The sequence below is a fragment of the Aethalodelphis obliquidens genome, unplaced genomic scaffold, assembly GCF_003676395.1.
Source record: "Aethalodelphis obliquidens isolate GAN/ISIS:26980383/991018 unplaced genomic scaffold, ASM367639v1 scaffold9, whole genome shotgun sequence".
Lineage (NCBI taxonomy): Eukaryota > Metazoa > Chordata > Mammalia > Artiodactyla > Delphinidae > Aethalodelphis > Aethalodelphis obliquidens.
In genome coordinates, this window is record NW_020837953.1 from 12,092,962 (window position 1) to 12,107,309 (window position 14,348).

At 37.0% G+C, this 14,348-nt stretch overlaps 1 protein-coding gene and 1 pseudogene across 2 annotated transcripts in view; one reads left to right on the forward strand and one right to left on the reverse strand.

Annotated features, from left to right (window-relative positions):
- AGBL4 (AGBL carboxypeptidase 4) overlaps nt 1-14,348 on the forward strand; it is a 1,265,610-nt gene that overhangs the window by 291,286 nt on the left and 959,976 nt on the right. The gene's annotated exons all lie outside the window — the stretch shown is intronic.
- Nucleotides 613-6,939, reverse strand: LOC113622355 (putative ATP-dependent RNA helicase DDX5 pseudogene; annotated as a pseudogene).

A 14,348-nucleotide genomic window follows, 5' to 3' on the forward strand; every position in this document is an offset into this window, starting at 1 on the left:
TCATCTGTCAGTGGACACGTAGGTTGCTTCCATGTCCTAGCTACCGTAAATAGTACTGCAATGAACATTGTGGTATATAACTTTTTTTGAATTATGGTTTTCTCAGGGTATATGCCTGGTAGTGGGATTACTGGCCATGTGTTAGTCCTATTTTTAGTTTTTTAAGGAACTTCCATACTGTTCTCCATAGTGGCTGTATCAATTTACATTCCCACCAACAGTGCAAGAGGGTTCCCTTTTCTCCACACCCTCTCCAGCATTTATTTATTTATTTATTTATTTATTTATTTATTTATTTATTTATTTATTTTTCCAGTCTTCAAATATTTTTTATTGGAAGGCCATGCATTGCCTTCATTTATTGTATTTCAAATCACTATACGTATACTTTTGTGAAAACACTGCCTGCATTTTCTAGTACAAAGAAACCAAAAATTGTTTCAGGAATGTAGAGAAATTTCCAACTTAAATAGCGAAAAAGTGCACCATAATTACTGCTGCACTGCAGTCATTTCTTCATTTCCCGTGTTTCTTAAATGACTACCTTGTGTGATAACACACGATATAAAGAGTAATTATGAAAAACAGACATTTACATATACTTCTTAAGTTTTATTGAGAATATCCTATTGGCATTGGATAACCAATAGGCGCAGCTGTAGTAGCAGGATATGCATATGCCTGTTGGTTCATACCATTGTGCATATTGGGAATATTACGTCCATATTGCTGAGTGCTATCATATCCATTCTGGTAAGTCCCTGTTGGATTACCAGTCCTAAAGCTGCTCTGTATACCAGCAGACACAAAATTACTTCCAGAGCTCCCATTGGTGTAATCTGAAGCACTGTAAACACCATTTTGAGTTTTTGCCCCCAAATCTCTCTTAAGCAGACTAGAGTAACCTGTCATAATTTTCCCTGTCTCTAAATGTATTAAATCCACCCCTTTTGCCAACAGAGTATCTGTCCCGATGGTCATCCTCCATGCCTCCTCTACCCCTGGAACGACCTGAACCTCTGTCTTCGACCAACTGAAGCAATTTGGGATTAATTGCTTGATTAGCTTCACGAAGCACAGAGATAAGGTCACTCACTTGCTTTATGTTATCAGGTGTAAAGAAAGTGTATGCTGTGCCTGTTTTGGTACTGCGAGCAGTTCTTCCAATTCGATGAATGTAATCCTCTGAGGAGTTAGGGTAGTCATAATTGATGACAAATTTCACATCTTCCACATCTAGCCCTCTGGAGGCCACATCTGTAGCAATCAGAATAGGAGCCTTTCCATGTTTGAATTCATTTAGAACCCAGTCACGTTCCTGTTGACTCTTGTCACCATGGATACCCATGACAGGCCACCCATCTATCCTCATTTTTCTAGTGAGTTCATCACATCTTCTTTTGGTTTCAACAAAAACAATGGTTTTAATCATCTTCTCACTCATGATCTCTTCCATTAAATGAATAAGCTTTTCTTCCTTTTCTACATCATGACACACATCCACAATCTGAAGAATGTTGTGATTTGCACTCAGTTCTAGTGCACCAATGTTTATATGAATATAGTCTTTCAGGAAATCTTCAGCAAGCTGTCTTACTTCTTTTGGCCAAGTAGCACTCCACATTAGGGTTTGCCTATCAGGTCTTATCTAATCCACAATCTTCCTTATTTGAGGTTCGAATCCCATATCAAGCATTCTGTCTGCTTCATCAAGGACAAGATAGGTGGTTCTTCTTAGATTGGTTTTCCCACATTCTAAAAAGTCAGTAAGTCTTCCAGGTGTTGCCATACAGATTTCTACATCTCTCTCCAAATAACATATTTGTGGTCCCTTGGGAGCACCACGATAAATACAAGTGGACTTCAAGCAACATGCTCTACAGTATTCAGCAGCTACTTGCTGTACCTGTTGGGCCAGTTCCCGAGTTGGTGCCAGCACCAAGCAAATAGGTCCGTCACCTCTCTCTAGGAGTGGCTGATGATTGATGTGGACAATGGCAGGCATCAAATAAGACAACGCCTTCCCAGGTCCAGTTTCTGCTACCCCAACCATATCCAATCCATTTAGAGCAACTGGCCATCCCTGAGCTTGAATAGCTGTGGGTTCAGTAAAGTTCTGCCTTGCAATCACGTCCATGACATTTGGAGGGAAGTTCGCTTCATAAAAGTTCAGTACTGGCTTTGGGCAGTTGTGACCTCTAACTGTAATTTCCTTGCTTCTTCTGTATGTCTCTCCCTCTTGTGCTGTACACCTAGCCAAATCAGGGTGCTCTTGATAAAAATTCTTCTCAAATTTGGACAGCTCATCAAGATTCCACTTCTTTTTAACCAGTTTCTCCCCAGGGTTTCCAAACTTCTTTCCAGATAACGGCCCTGCCCTACTTCCTCCAAATCGAGGGACATGAAACCCTCGATCCCAGGTGCAGTCTCGGTCACTCGAATAACCCAACGTGGCGTCAATGGTTGCGGTTGGTGGGAAGTGAAGCAGAGAGAATCGAGCGCTACGAGTAACCGGAGGTGGCTCCAGCGACAGCGAACTCTTGCGGGGGAGGCAGCGGAGGGATGGCGATGACAAGAGCTGGGGCTGCTGCACAAAAGTCCGGTGGAAATGAATGAGGTCTCCAGCATTTATTGTTTGTAGATTTTTTGATGATGGCCATTCTGACCTGTGTGAGGTGATACCTCATTGTAGTTTTGATTTGCAGTTCTCTAATGATCAGTGATGTTGAGTATCCTTTCATGTGTTTGTTGGCCATCTGTATATCTTCTTTGGAGAAATGTCTGTTTAGGTCTTCTGCCCATTTTGGGGTTGTGTTGTTTATTTTTCTGATATTGATCTGAATGAGCTGCTTGTCTATTTTAGAGATTAATCCTTTGTCAATTGCTTCATTTGCAAATATTTTCTCCCATTCTGAGGGTTGTCTTTTCTCTTGTTTATGGTTTCTGTTGCCGTGCAAAAGCTTTTAAGTTTCATTAGGTCCCATTTGTTTATTTTTGTATTTATTTCCATTTCTCTAGGAGGTGGGTCCAAAAGGATCTTGCTGTGATTTACGTTAAAGGGTGTTCGGCCTATGTTTTCCTCTAAGAGTTTTATAGTGTCTGGCCTTACATTTAAGTCTTTAATCCATTTAAGTTTATGTTTGTGTATGGTGTTAGGGAGTGTTCTAATTTCATTCTTTTACATGTAGTTGTCCAGTTTTCCCAGCACCATTTATTGAAGAGGCTGCTTTTTCTCCATTGTATACTCTTGCTCACTTTATCAAAGATAAGGTGACCATATGTGCATGGGTTTATCTCTGGACTTTCTATCCTGTTCCATTGATCTATATTTCTGTTTTTGTTCTGGTACCATACTGTCTTGATTACTGTAGCTTTGTAGTATAGTCTGAAGTCAGGGAGCCTGATTCCTCCATCTCCGTTTTTCTTCCTCAAGATTGCTTTGGCTATTCAGGGTCTTTTGTGTTTCCATACAAATTGTAAAAATTTTTGTTCTAGTTCTGTGAAAAATGCCATTGGTAATTTTATAGGGATTGCACTGAATCTGTAAATTGCTTTGGGTAGTATAGTCATTTTCACAATATTGATTCTTGGAATCCAAGAACATGGTATATTTCTCCATCTGTTTGTATCATCTTTAATTTCTTTCATTAGTGTCTTATAGTTTTCTGCATACCAGTCTTTTGACTCCTTAGGTAGGTTTATTCCTAGGAATTTAATTGTTTTTGTTGCAGTGGTAAATGGAACTGTTTCCTTAATTTCTCTTTCAGATTTTTCATCATTAGTGTATAGGAATGCAAGAGATTTCTGTGCATTAACTTTGTATCCTGCTACTCTACCAAATTCATTGATTAGCTCTAGTAGTCTTCTCATAGCATCTTTAAGATTCTATATGTATGGTATCATGTCATCTGCAAACAGTGACAGTTTTACTTCCTCTTTTCCAACTTGGATTCCTTTAATTTCTTCTTGTTCTCTGATCGCTATTGCTAAAACTTCCAAAACTATGTTGAATAACGGTGGTGAGAGTGGGCAACCTTGTCTTGTTCCTGATCTTAGGGGAAATGGTTTCAGTGTTTCCCCATTGAGAATGATGTTGGCTGTGGGTTTATCATATATGGCCATTATTCTTTTGAGGTAGGTTCCCTCTATGCCTACTTTCTGGAGAGTTTTTATCATAAATGGGTGTTGAATTTTGTCAAAAGCTTTTTCTACATCTGTTGAGATTATCATATGTTTTTTATCCTTCAGTTTGTTCATGTGGTGTATCACATTGATTGATTTGCATATATTGAAGATTCTTTCCATTCCTGGGATAAACCCCACTAGATCATGGTGTATGAACCTTTTAATATGCTGTTGGATTCTGTTTGCTATTATTTTGTTGAGGATTTGTGCATCTATTTTAATCAGTGATATTGGACTGTAGTTTTCTTTTTTGGTGACATCTTTGTCTGCTTTTGGTATCAGGGTGATGGTGGCCTCATAAAATGATTTCAGGAGTGTTCCTCCCTCTGCTATATTTTGGAAGAGTTTGAGAAGGTTATTTGTTAGCTCTTCTCTAAATGTTTGATAGAATTTGCCTGTGAAGCCATCTGGTCCTGGGCTTTTGTTTGTTGGAAAATTTCTAATCACAGTTTCAATTTCAGTGCTTGTGATTTGTGTGTTTCTATTTTCTATTTCTTCCTGGTTCAGTCTCGGAAGGTTGTGGTTTTCTAAGAATTTGTCCATTTCTTCCAGGTTGTCCATATTACTGGCACATGGTTGCTTGTGGTAATCTCTCATGATCCTTTGTATTGCTGCAGTGTTAGTTGTTGCTTCTCCTTTTTCATTTCTAATTCTATTGATTTGAGTCTTCTCTCTTTTTCTCTTGATGAGTCTGGCTAATGGTTTATCAATTTTGTTTATCTTCTCAAAGATCCAGCTTTTAGTTTTATTGATCTTTGCTATCATTTCCTTCATTTCTTTTTCATTTATTTCTGCTCTGACGTTTATGATTTCTTTCCTTCTGCTAACTTTGGGGGGTTTTTTGTTCTTCTTTCTCTAATTGCTTTAGGTGTAAGGTTAGGTTGTTTACTTGAGATGTTTCTTGTTTCTTGAGCTAGGATTGTATTGCTATAAACTTCCCTCTTAGAACTACTTTTGATGAATCCCATAGGCTTTGGCTCATCGTGTTTTCATTGTCATTTATTTCTAGGGATGTTTTGATTTCCTCTTTGATCTCTTCAGTGATCTCTTGGTTATTTAGTACGGTATTGTTTCACCTCCATGTGTTTATATATTTTATATTTTTTTTCCTGTAATTGATATCTTGTCTCATAGCATTGTGGTCAGAAAAGATACTTGATATGAATTCAGTTTCCTTAAATTTACTGAGGCTTGATTTGTGACCCAAGATATCATCTGTCCTGGAGAATGTTCCATGAGCACTTGGGAAGAAAGTGTATTCTGTTGTTTTTGGATGGAATGTCTTATAAATATCAATTAAGTCTATCTTGCTTAATGTGTCCTTTAAAGCTTGTGTTTCCTGATTTATTTTCATCTTCCATGATCTGTCCATTGGTGAAAGTGAGATGTTAAAGTCCCCTACTATTATTGTGTTACTGTCAATTTCCCCTTTTAGGGCTGTTAGCATTTGCCTTATATATTTAGGTGCTCCTATTTTGGGTGCATAAATATTTACCATTTTTATATCTTCTTCTTGGATTGATCCTTTGATCATTATGTAGTGTCCTTCTTTGTCTCTTGTAATAGTCTTTATTTTAAAGTCTATTTTGTCTGATATGAGAATTGCTACTCCAGCTTTCTTTTGATTTCCAGTTACATGGAATATCTTTTTTTCAATCCCCTCTCCTTCAGTCTGTATGTGTCTCTAGGTCTGAAGTGGTTCTCTTGTAGACAGCATATATACAGGTCTTGTTTTTGTATCCATTCAGCCAGTGTATGTCTTTTGGCTGGAGCATTTTATCCATTTACATTAAAGTAATTATCAATATGTATGTTTCTGTTACCATTTTCTCAATTGTTTTGGGTTTGTTTTTGTGTGTCTTTTCCCTCTGTTGTATTTCCTGCCTAGAGAAGTTCCTTTAGCATTTGTTGTAAAGCTGGTTTCATGGTGCTGAATTCTCTTAACTTTTGCTTGTCTGTAAAGGTTTTAATTTCTCCATTGAATCTTAATGAGATCTTTGCAGGGTAGAGTAATCTTGGTTGTAGGTTTTTCCCTTTCATCACTTTAAATATGTCCTGCCACTCCCTTCTGGCTTGCAGAGTTTCTGCTGTAACATCTGCTGTTAACCTTTTGGGGATTCCCTTGTATGTTATTTGTTGCTGTTCCCTTGCTGCTTTTAATAGTTTTTCTTTGTATTTAATTTTTGATAGTTTGATTAGTATGTGTCTTGGCATGTTTCTCTTTGGATTTATCCTGTATGGGACTCTCTGCACTTCCTGGACTTGATTGACTATTTCCTTTCCCATATTAGGGAAGTTTTCCACTATAATCTCTTCATGTATTTTCTCAGTCACTTTCTCTTTCTCTTCTTCTGTGACCCCTCTAATTTGAATGTTGGTGCATTTAATGTTGTCCCAGAGGTCTCTGAGACTGTCCTCAATTCTTTTCATTCTTTTTCCTTTATTCTGCTCCCTGGCAGTTATTTCCACCATTTTATCTCCCAGCTCACTTATCCCTTCTTCTGCCTCAATTATTCTGCCATTGATTCCTTCTAGAGTATTTTTAATTTCAGTTATTGTGTTGTTCATCATTGTTTTGCTCTTTAATTCTTGTAGATCCTTATTAAATGTTTCTTGTATTTTCTCCATTTTGTTTCTGAGATTTTGGATCATCTTCATTGCCCTTATTCTGAATTCTTTTTCAGGTAGTTTGCCTATTTCATCTTCATTTATTTGGTCTTGTAGGTTTTTACCTTGGTCCTTTATCTGTAACATGTTTTTTGTCGTTTCATTTTTTTTTTTCTTTTTTGATGCATGGGCTTATATTCCTGTCTTACTGGTTGTTTGACCTGAAGCGTCCAGCACTGGAATTTGCAGGCTGTTGAATAGAGCTGGGTCTTGGTGCTGAGATGACCTCTGGGAGGCCTCACTCCAATTTATATTCCCTGGGGTCTGAGGCTCTCTGTTAGTCCAGTGGTTTGGACTCAGTGCTCCCATCATATGAGCTTGGGACCAACCTCCAGCCTGGGAACCAAGATCCTGCAAGCTGCATGGTGTGGCAAAAAAAAAAAAAAAAAAGAAATAAGAAGCAGTGCAATATCAAATAATATAAAACAAAATAAAATTAGAAAGGTAAAAAAATATAATAGGAAAAATAAAAATATAATTGAAACAACCAGTTACTAGGGGTTCCTTCCGTCCCCTTTGGTGTCTGTGGTACCCCACCGGTGCCTGGTAGGTGCCCTAGTTGTGCGAATACACGAATTCCACGTCCTCCTAGTCTGCCATCTTGACTCCGCCCCACCCTCTGATTAGTTCTTTTTAACTTTCTTTTGTTCTTGAGATGTCCTTCCTGCTGATATTTCAAAAATGAGGTAGGCGTCTCTGCCTCATTCCCAGAATTACATCCCTCATTGATTTCTCTTTAATGTAACTAAAATTTCCCAAGCAAATCTCGTTAAAGAGGATTGGAATAATTGGAGGAATGCTTCTTTTACTGAGGATCTGGGGTTTGTATAGGGTCAGAGTCTTAGTGCATGGGAAAAAGGAATGGTAAAAAACATCTTGCAAATAATCAGTGTTTGAGCATGGATATCACCTTTTTCCTTTAATTTTTAATGTTTTTTTTTTTTTAAAGAGAAAGCTATTCAATCATACCTGTTAATGCCAATGACTAATTTAGCTTCTCAGGAAATTTATACTTTCCTTGTCCTTATAGGTCCCTATCTATCTCTAGGATATGCCTTCTCTAATTATCTGCTCCATTATTCCCTTTTCGATTGACAGTCAAATCTTCCCCTATAAGAAATAAGGGAGAAGCTTGGATTCAACAGGCATAATAAACTGGTTCCCAGTCCTGCTTTTCACACTTTTCTAAGTGTGAAAGCCTTGGTTACTTCTGTAAAATGGTGAATAATAATAACTACTTCAGAAAATTGTGGTAAGCATTAAATATATGTACAGTGCTCAGTGTAAAGCCTGATACTTGGAAGTGCTCAATAAGTATTAGTCTGCTCCTCTAAGCTTGTGTAGCACTGGAGTTCTGCTGTGTATTTCCATAGTTCATTCATAGCTAATTGGAAATAGAGATAGATAGCTACTGAATCCCATGAGAGTTGTAGGCCTATTTTAACAGCTCTCCTTACCTTGGGAAGTTTCTAGAATCTACTCACTTAGATTCACTCATACAGTGGAGTCTTGAAGTCTGACAATACTATCAATGTAGTGACTAAACCTTCATGTGGTAAAATGAGCACAGATGCAATTGCAGGAAAGTCCTTTAGTCAATTTCAGAGCTGTTTTGATTAGAAAGCAACGCTGCATATTGGAAAGAGCACGAGCCTTGGCATTAGACAGATCTGTGTTTTAATCCTGACTCTGCTACCTAGAAAATGCTCAATAAATGGCAGCCGATGTTGTTGTAGCAAGTTTGCTTTCACTAGAGATTTGATTTAACTTGACTAAGCCAGCCTTTTCTGGGAAGGTTTCACCAGTGTTTCATTAAACATTGGCTTCTGTCTAGCCCTTTGCATATACTCACAGTCTCCTGACTTTGAATCATGATAATTCCTTCAATAGATAAATGAGTGAAACTTGTTATGTTCCCAGAACTAAGGTCAAATATGGCATTTCAAAGCCAGAGCAGCTTTTCTAGTGTCTTACTATCTTCTGCCTTTTTTTTTTTGTTTCCCTTGAGGAGTGGGGGAGAACATGGTCAATTTAGAACTCCCTTTTCCTGTACTTTCCCTTTACACTATTTGGTAATTTAGCGTGGATGAGCTAGAAGGGAGACCTAGACATTTGCAAAGGTTTGGTTACAGCTAGGATGGCTTTATCTTCCCAGAAGGTCTACAAAACATCTGAGGCAGGAGGGGTTTTTAAAGCAGTTAAAGCTAATATTACTGTGCCTCCTTGGGAGTGTGGAAAGAATAATTAGGCATGAATTATGTAAGTAGGGCTGAATTAGGCACAGGGTTGGGTGCCTTAAATGAATTCTACATCCCAGGAGTCATTCATTCAACTATCACTGAGCTACTTTGTGTGGAGTGCTGGGGATACAGACATGGCCTCTCTACTCAAGAAGCTCATAGGCAAGCTCATTCAACTCTACCTGCCTCTGAGGTAGATTATTTTCTTTTCCTTCCTTATAGCTGATGAAAGAGGATCTCAAAGAGGTGAAATAGTTGGTCCAAAATTACACAGGTAGTAGGTAGTTAAGCTTAGCTACAAATCCTTTTCTTTTTCCTTTAATCAATATTTGTGCTTATTATGTGTTCTTTTCAGTTATGGCGTGTTAGAATGAACGTGGAAGATATTTGTAGTGTATAGCTATAGCACTGTCTTCCTAGAATCCCTACTTTCTTCTTAGAAATTCTCCTTTTCCCACTCCAGCCATGTGGTTTGGAAAGGAGCTGCCTAAACCACATTTGGTTGATTCAAGCAAAAAAAATTAGAGTTATTCCCCAGGATTTTTCAGGTGGAAACTGAAGAAATGAGGTAAAATTTCCAAGATATGATACATTGGACTTACTAGCCATGATGTTCTCTGACTTTGAAGTAAGTCCATCTGCAAGTTAAAACAAAAGTAAACCAAACTTAACTCATCTAAGGGGCTGATAAAACTTTGATAACAAAACCAGACAAAGATGATACTAGAAGGAAATTCTATAGGTCCATAACACTTATATATGTATTAATGCAAAAATCCAAAATAAATATTTACAAATCAAATCCATCATGTATGCTAAAATACAGGAGTGTGTAGACAAAATAATTTTAAAAGGTGGGATTTATCAAAAAAATTCAAAGATATTTTAATTACTGTTAGTTTAATTTACCACATGAACAGTTTAAAGTAGCAAAACCTATATGATCATCTCAATAGATGAAAAAAATACAAGATTCAATAACTATGATTAAATCTCCTAGAAAAGTGGGAATTGAAGGGAATTTCTTTAACTAGATAGAGATTATTTATTAAAACCCAAAATTGTTGTAAAAGCCTTAGAAACATTTTCCTTAAAAAGAACAAGAAAAGATGCTTGCTGCCCATGTGTCTATTCAACATTACATCTGAGGCTTTAACCCGTATATATAATATAAGAAACAGCAGTAAGAAACATAATTATCTTAAAAACAGGAACAATGCTATTTATTTACAGATGGTTTGATTGTGTACATAGAAATTTCAAGATAAAAATCCATAGAAAATCTACAGATTAACTATTGGAACTAATTATAGAGTCTGCTGAATACTAGATTAATATGAAAAAATTATATGTGATAAAAGTACAAAAATGTGTATATAAAGAATATATAACAACTGCAAGATAGTGGTTATTTCAGAGACAGAAAAGGAGGAAAATGGTTTTCTAGTGAAGAGATGATTCCAAGAAAAACTTTAATATTTTCTTTGTCTTTAAGGATCTGAAGCTGGCAAAATATTAACACAAGTTAAATCTGGGTTTTTAGTATTCTTAAATACTTCATAACAAAAATTTAAAAATTCAAACAAATAAATGTTAGCTAGTATTGTAGATCTTTGAAAATAACATAATCAGCATTGAGGTTTAGCGACATTTAATTTAGATTCTTTTAGTCATAAAAAAAAAGAGTCTAATTTTTGTGGCTTAGAAACCTGGGTTCCAATTACTCCTGATGCCTTTGTCTTTAATTGTTGAAATCTACCCTTTGATTACCTGGTCAAGATCATGGATTTAGTAGTCAGAGTGCCAGGGTTGAAATCCTACCTGTATGAATTACTAGCTGCCTGACCTCAGAAGGACAGTTACTTTTCTAAACCATAGTTTTTCATTTGTAAAGCTAAGATGGTAATGGCACCTATCTCATATAGCTGTCATGAGGATAAAAATGACACATGTAAAACATTTAGTGCAACATCAGATACACTGTAAATACATATAGATGTTAGATGTTGCTTAAACTTTTTGGACTTCTCAGGGCTATTATAAGAATTGAATGGAAGAATCTGAGTAAAACTCATAGCATAATGCCTGGCACTTAACTAGTGCCTCCATAAATCTTAATTCCACTGCCCCTTTTCTGTCTCCCCTACTGTTCACTCTTGAACATTTAATTAGTTTTCTAAATCTGACCAGGTACCGTGTTGAGTATCTTTGATCGCATTTGACTTACGTTTTTTTCCTAACATTTATAACTGTTTGGGGACAAAGAATGTCTTTCTTTATTCTTTTATCATAGCTTGAATTTTGTAACTATCACTTACAACAGAGAAAAAATTATCCATACTATTTTTTCCTGTTTCTTGACTTAGGACACATACATGGAGTGCTAAGAGTGCCTGTTTGTCCTCTGGTTGTATGTAGAGAGATGTACTTTTTTTCCTCAGATTTCCAGAACAAGTTTATAGCATATGAAGAAATTTTTATTTATTCTGGCATTTTTTCATATGTGGGGCTGGCAGTGAGATTTCTCTTCATCTAAAAGTGAAGATGATGCTGAAATCAAAGGAGAATGCATAAGCTAAGAGTAAAGTAGGTAGCTGGGAGCGATGAGTCAGAGCAAGAGGGCTGAATAGGTCACCACTCTGAGGAGGGTGGCCAGGAAACACTGGAAACTGGATAAGGAGAGCCAAGGAACACAGGATCTTATAAAGAGCATGAAGTGGCTGGTTAAAGGAGTTTGATGGGTAGGGGTCATAAATAGGGATGGAGTTTTTCCTCTATGACTGGATTTTCCAGATTCTTTGTGGCAGGATGCCAGATGGTTGGGTATGTTTAAACCAGGTGTATGGGTGGGTACCACTTCTAACAAGAGGTGAATTAATTAATCTGTTGAGTATTACTATTTTAAAAGAGCAAGGCTTATGGTGACATCTTTCTTAGATTACTTCTGAAAAACAGGTAAAGATTCTCTTTGTATTTCTATAAAGGTAGTTGAGAGTAAGTTGGGCACATATTTGAGAAAGAGCATGTGATTTGCTGTCTGATTTCAAGGTGAATAATCAGGACTCTGGGGTCTGACTAACTGGAGCAGTGTGAGAAGGAAGGAGTCTCCATATACTCCCTCTAAAACAATCAGCAGCCTAGAGCAGCTCTATTACCAGGGCCTCCAATTGCTAATCAAATGAAAGGAATGTTTTCCTAAAATTCTTCCTTCAGATTTGAATAAAGGGAATGTATTTTGATGTACTAAATTTCGTGGTATAATGAAAACAGAGCCAGTTGCTGTATTCTGATTATATAACAGGCATGATTGACAAATCCTTTGAGAAAATTGGCAAGCTAATGTTAATGCAATCTGTATTAACCTACAAGACTTACGTAGTCACTAATTTATTTTTAAATGAGTGCAAATACATTTTCCTAGGAAGGAAGCAAGGAACTTCTGACAATCTCAGTGTTACCACAGAGAGATGGAATAATTTGAACAGGAAGAGAGTAAACTAAAAATTCCCTTGTGTTTAAGAATTAAACACATCCCTCTCATCCCACCATAGTTAATATAGTATTAATAAGTCATTCCTAATAAGTGTGGACATCCCTCTCATCCCACCATAGTTAATCTAGTATTAATAAGTCATTCCTAATAAGTGTGGGTAACTGTAGTTTTGTCCCCTAGCTCATATTTTATTATTAATTTATTCTTTCTTTAAAAAGAAAAAAGTTGGAGACAATATGATATAGTATAAAAAGCAAAAGCTTTTGGAGTTCAAATCCTTTCTTTCTTAGCTATCTGAGCTTGGACTATTTTCAGTTAAACTCTCTGAGTCTCAGTTTCCTCATCTCTTAAATTGGGATAACAGAAAAATCTTACCTTTGTAAAGCTGTGCCTTCTTAAATTGTATACCTTCGGCACCTCACTCTTAAAGAGGCACATACCTTCACTTCCATCTGGATTAAGAACCAACTTTTTTTTTTTTTTTACTTTTATTTATTTTATTTATATATTTATTTACATCTTTCTTGGAGTATAATTGCTTTACAATGGTGTGTTAGTTTCTGCTTTATAGCAAAGTGAATCAGTTATACAGATACATATGTTCCCATATCTCTTCCCTCTTGTGTCTCCCTCCCTCCACTCTCCCTATCCCACCCCACTAGGTGGTCACAAAGCACCTAGCTGATCTCCCTGTGCTATGCGGCTGCTTCCCACTAGCTATCTATTTTATGTTTGGTAGTGTATATATGTCCATGCCACTCTCTCGCTCTGTCACAGCTTACCCTTCCCGCTCCCCATATCCTAAAGTCCATTCTCTAGTAGGTCTGTGTCTTTATTCCTGTCTTACCCCTAGGTTCTTCATGACATTTTTTTTTTCTTAAAGTCCATATATGTGTGTTAGCATACGGTTTTTGTCTTTCTCTTTCTGACTTACTTCACTCTGTATGACAGACTCTAGGTCCATCCACCTCATTACAAATAGCTCAATTAAGGGAATACGGTCTGCAAAACCATTCTGGAGAACTGGAAGTTCTAATCATGACAAAGACATTGATATTTAGGAGGTATGAAAAGTTGGAATAAAAATATAAGACTGGAAAAAAAAAAGAGAGACACTTACTTTCAGGGTTATGCATGTATAAAGTCGGCACCTGAAAGTGAATGCCTCATTAAATTTTGCACCGTTGGCACCTCATTTGCCTCACCTTGGTCCTAGATTTGCTGTCCTATATGGTTGGAATGTGATTTGTGGGTGGGGGAGGGGGTAGGTAAGAAGTGGGGTGGAGAATGGTACTAAGAGTAAAGAGGTATGCAGAAGCCTTATCACAAAAGGCCTTGTAAGTGATGTTAAGAGGTTTGAATGCTATCTGAGGGTTAATAATTTTAAAAAAAGATTTCCTGAGAAGTCATTAAAAATTTTTCACAGAAGAGCAACTTATTCAGAATTTCACTTGAGAAAGATCATTTTACCTGGTGGGTGAGGAAAGAATGTTAGGGGACAAAGACCCAATCAGCGCAATCCAAGTAAGAGGTGAATGCAATTCTTCAGGTGAGAGATGATGATGGACAAGATTGGCATAAAGACAATGGTATGGAGGGAAATGGAAGTGCTTGAGATATTTAACAGGTAGAATCAACAGAACTTGGTTATGATTAGACATAGACAGTGAATTAAAAGGCGTAGAAAATGTGAACCAAGTTTTTGGCTTGGGCAACTAACTGTGTATGTTGTGGTGTCATGTCCTGAGAATAGGGAACAGTGA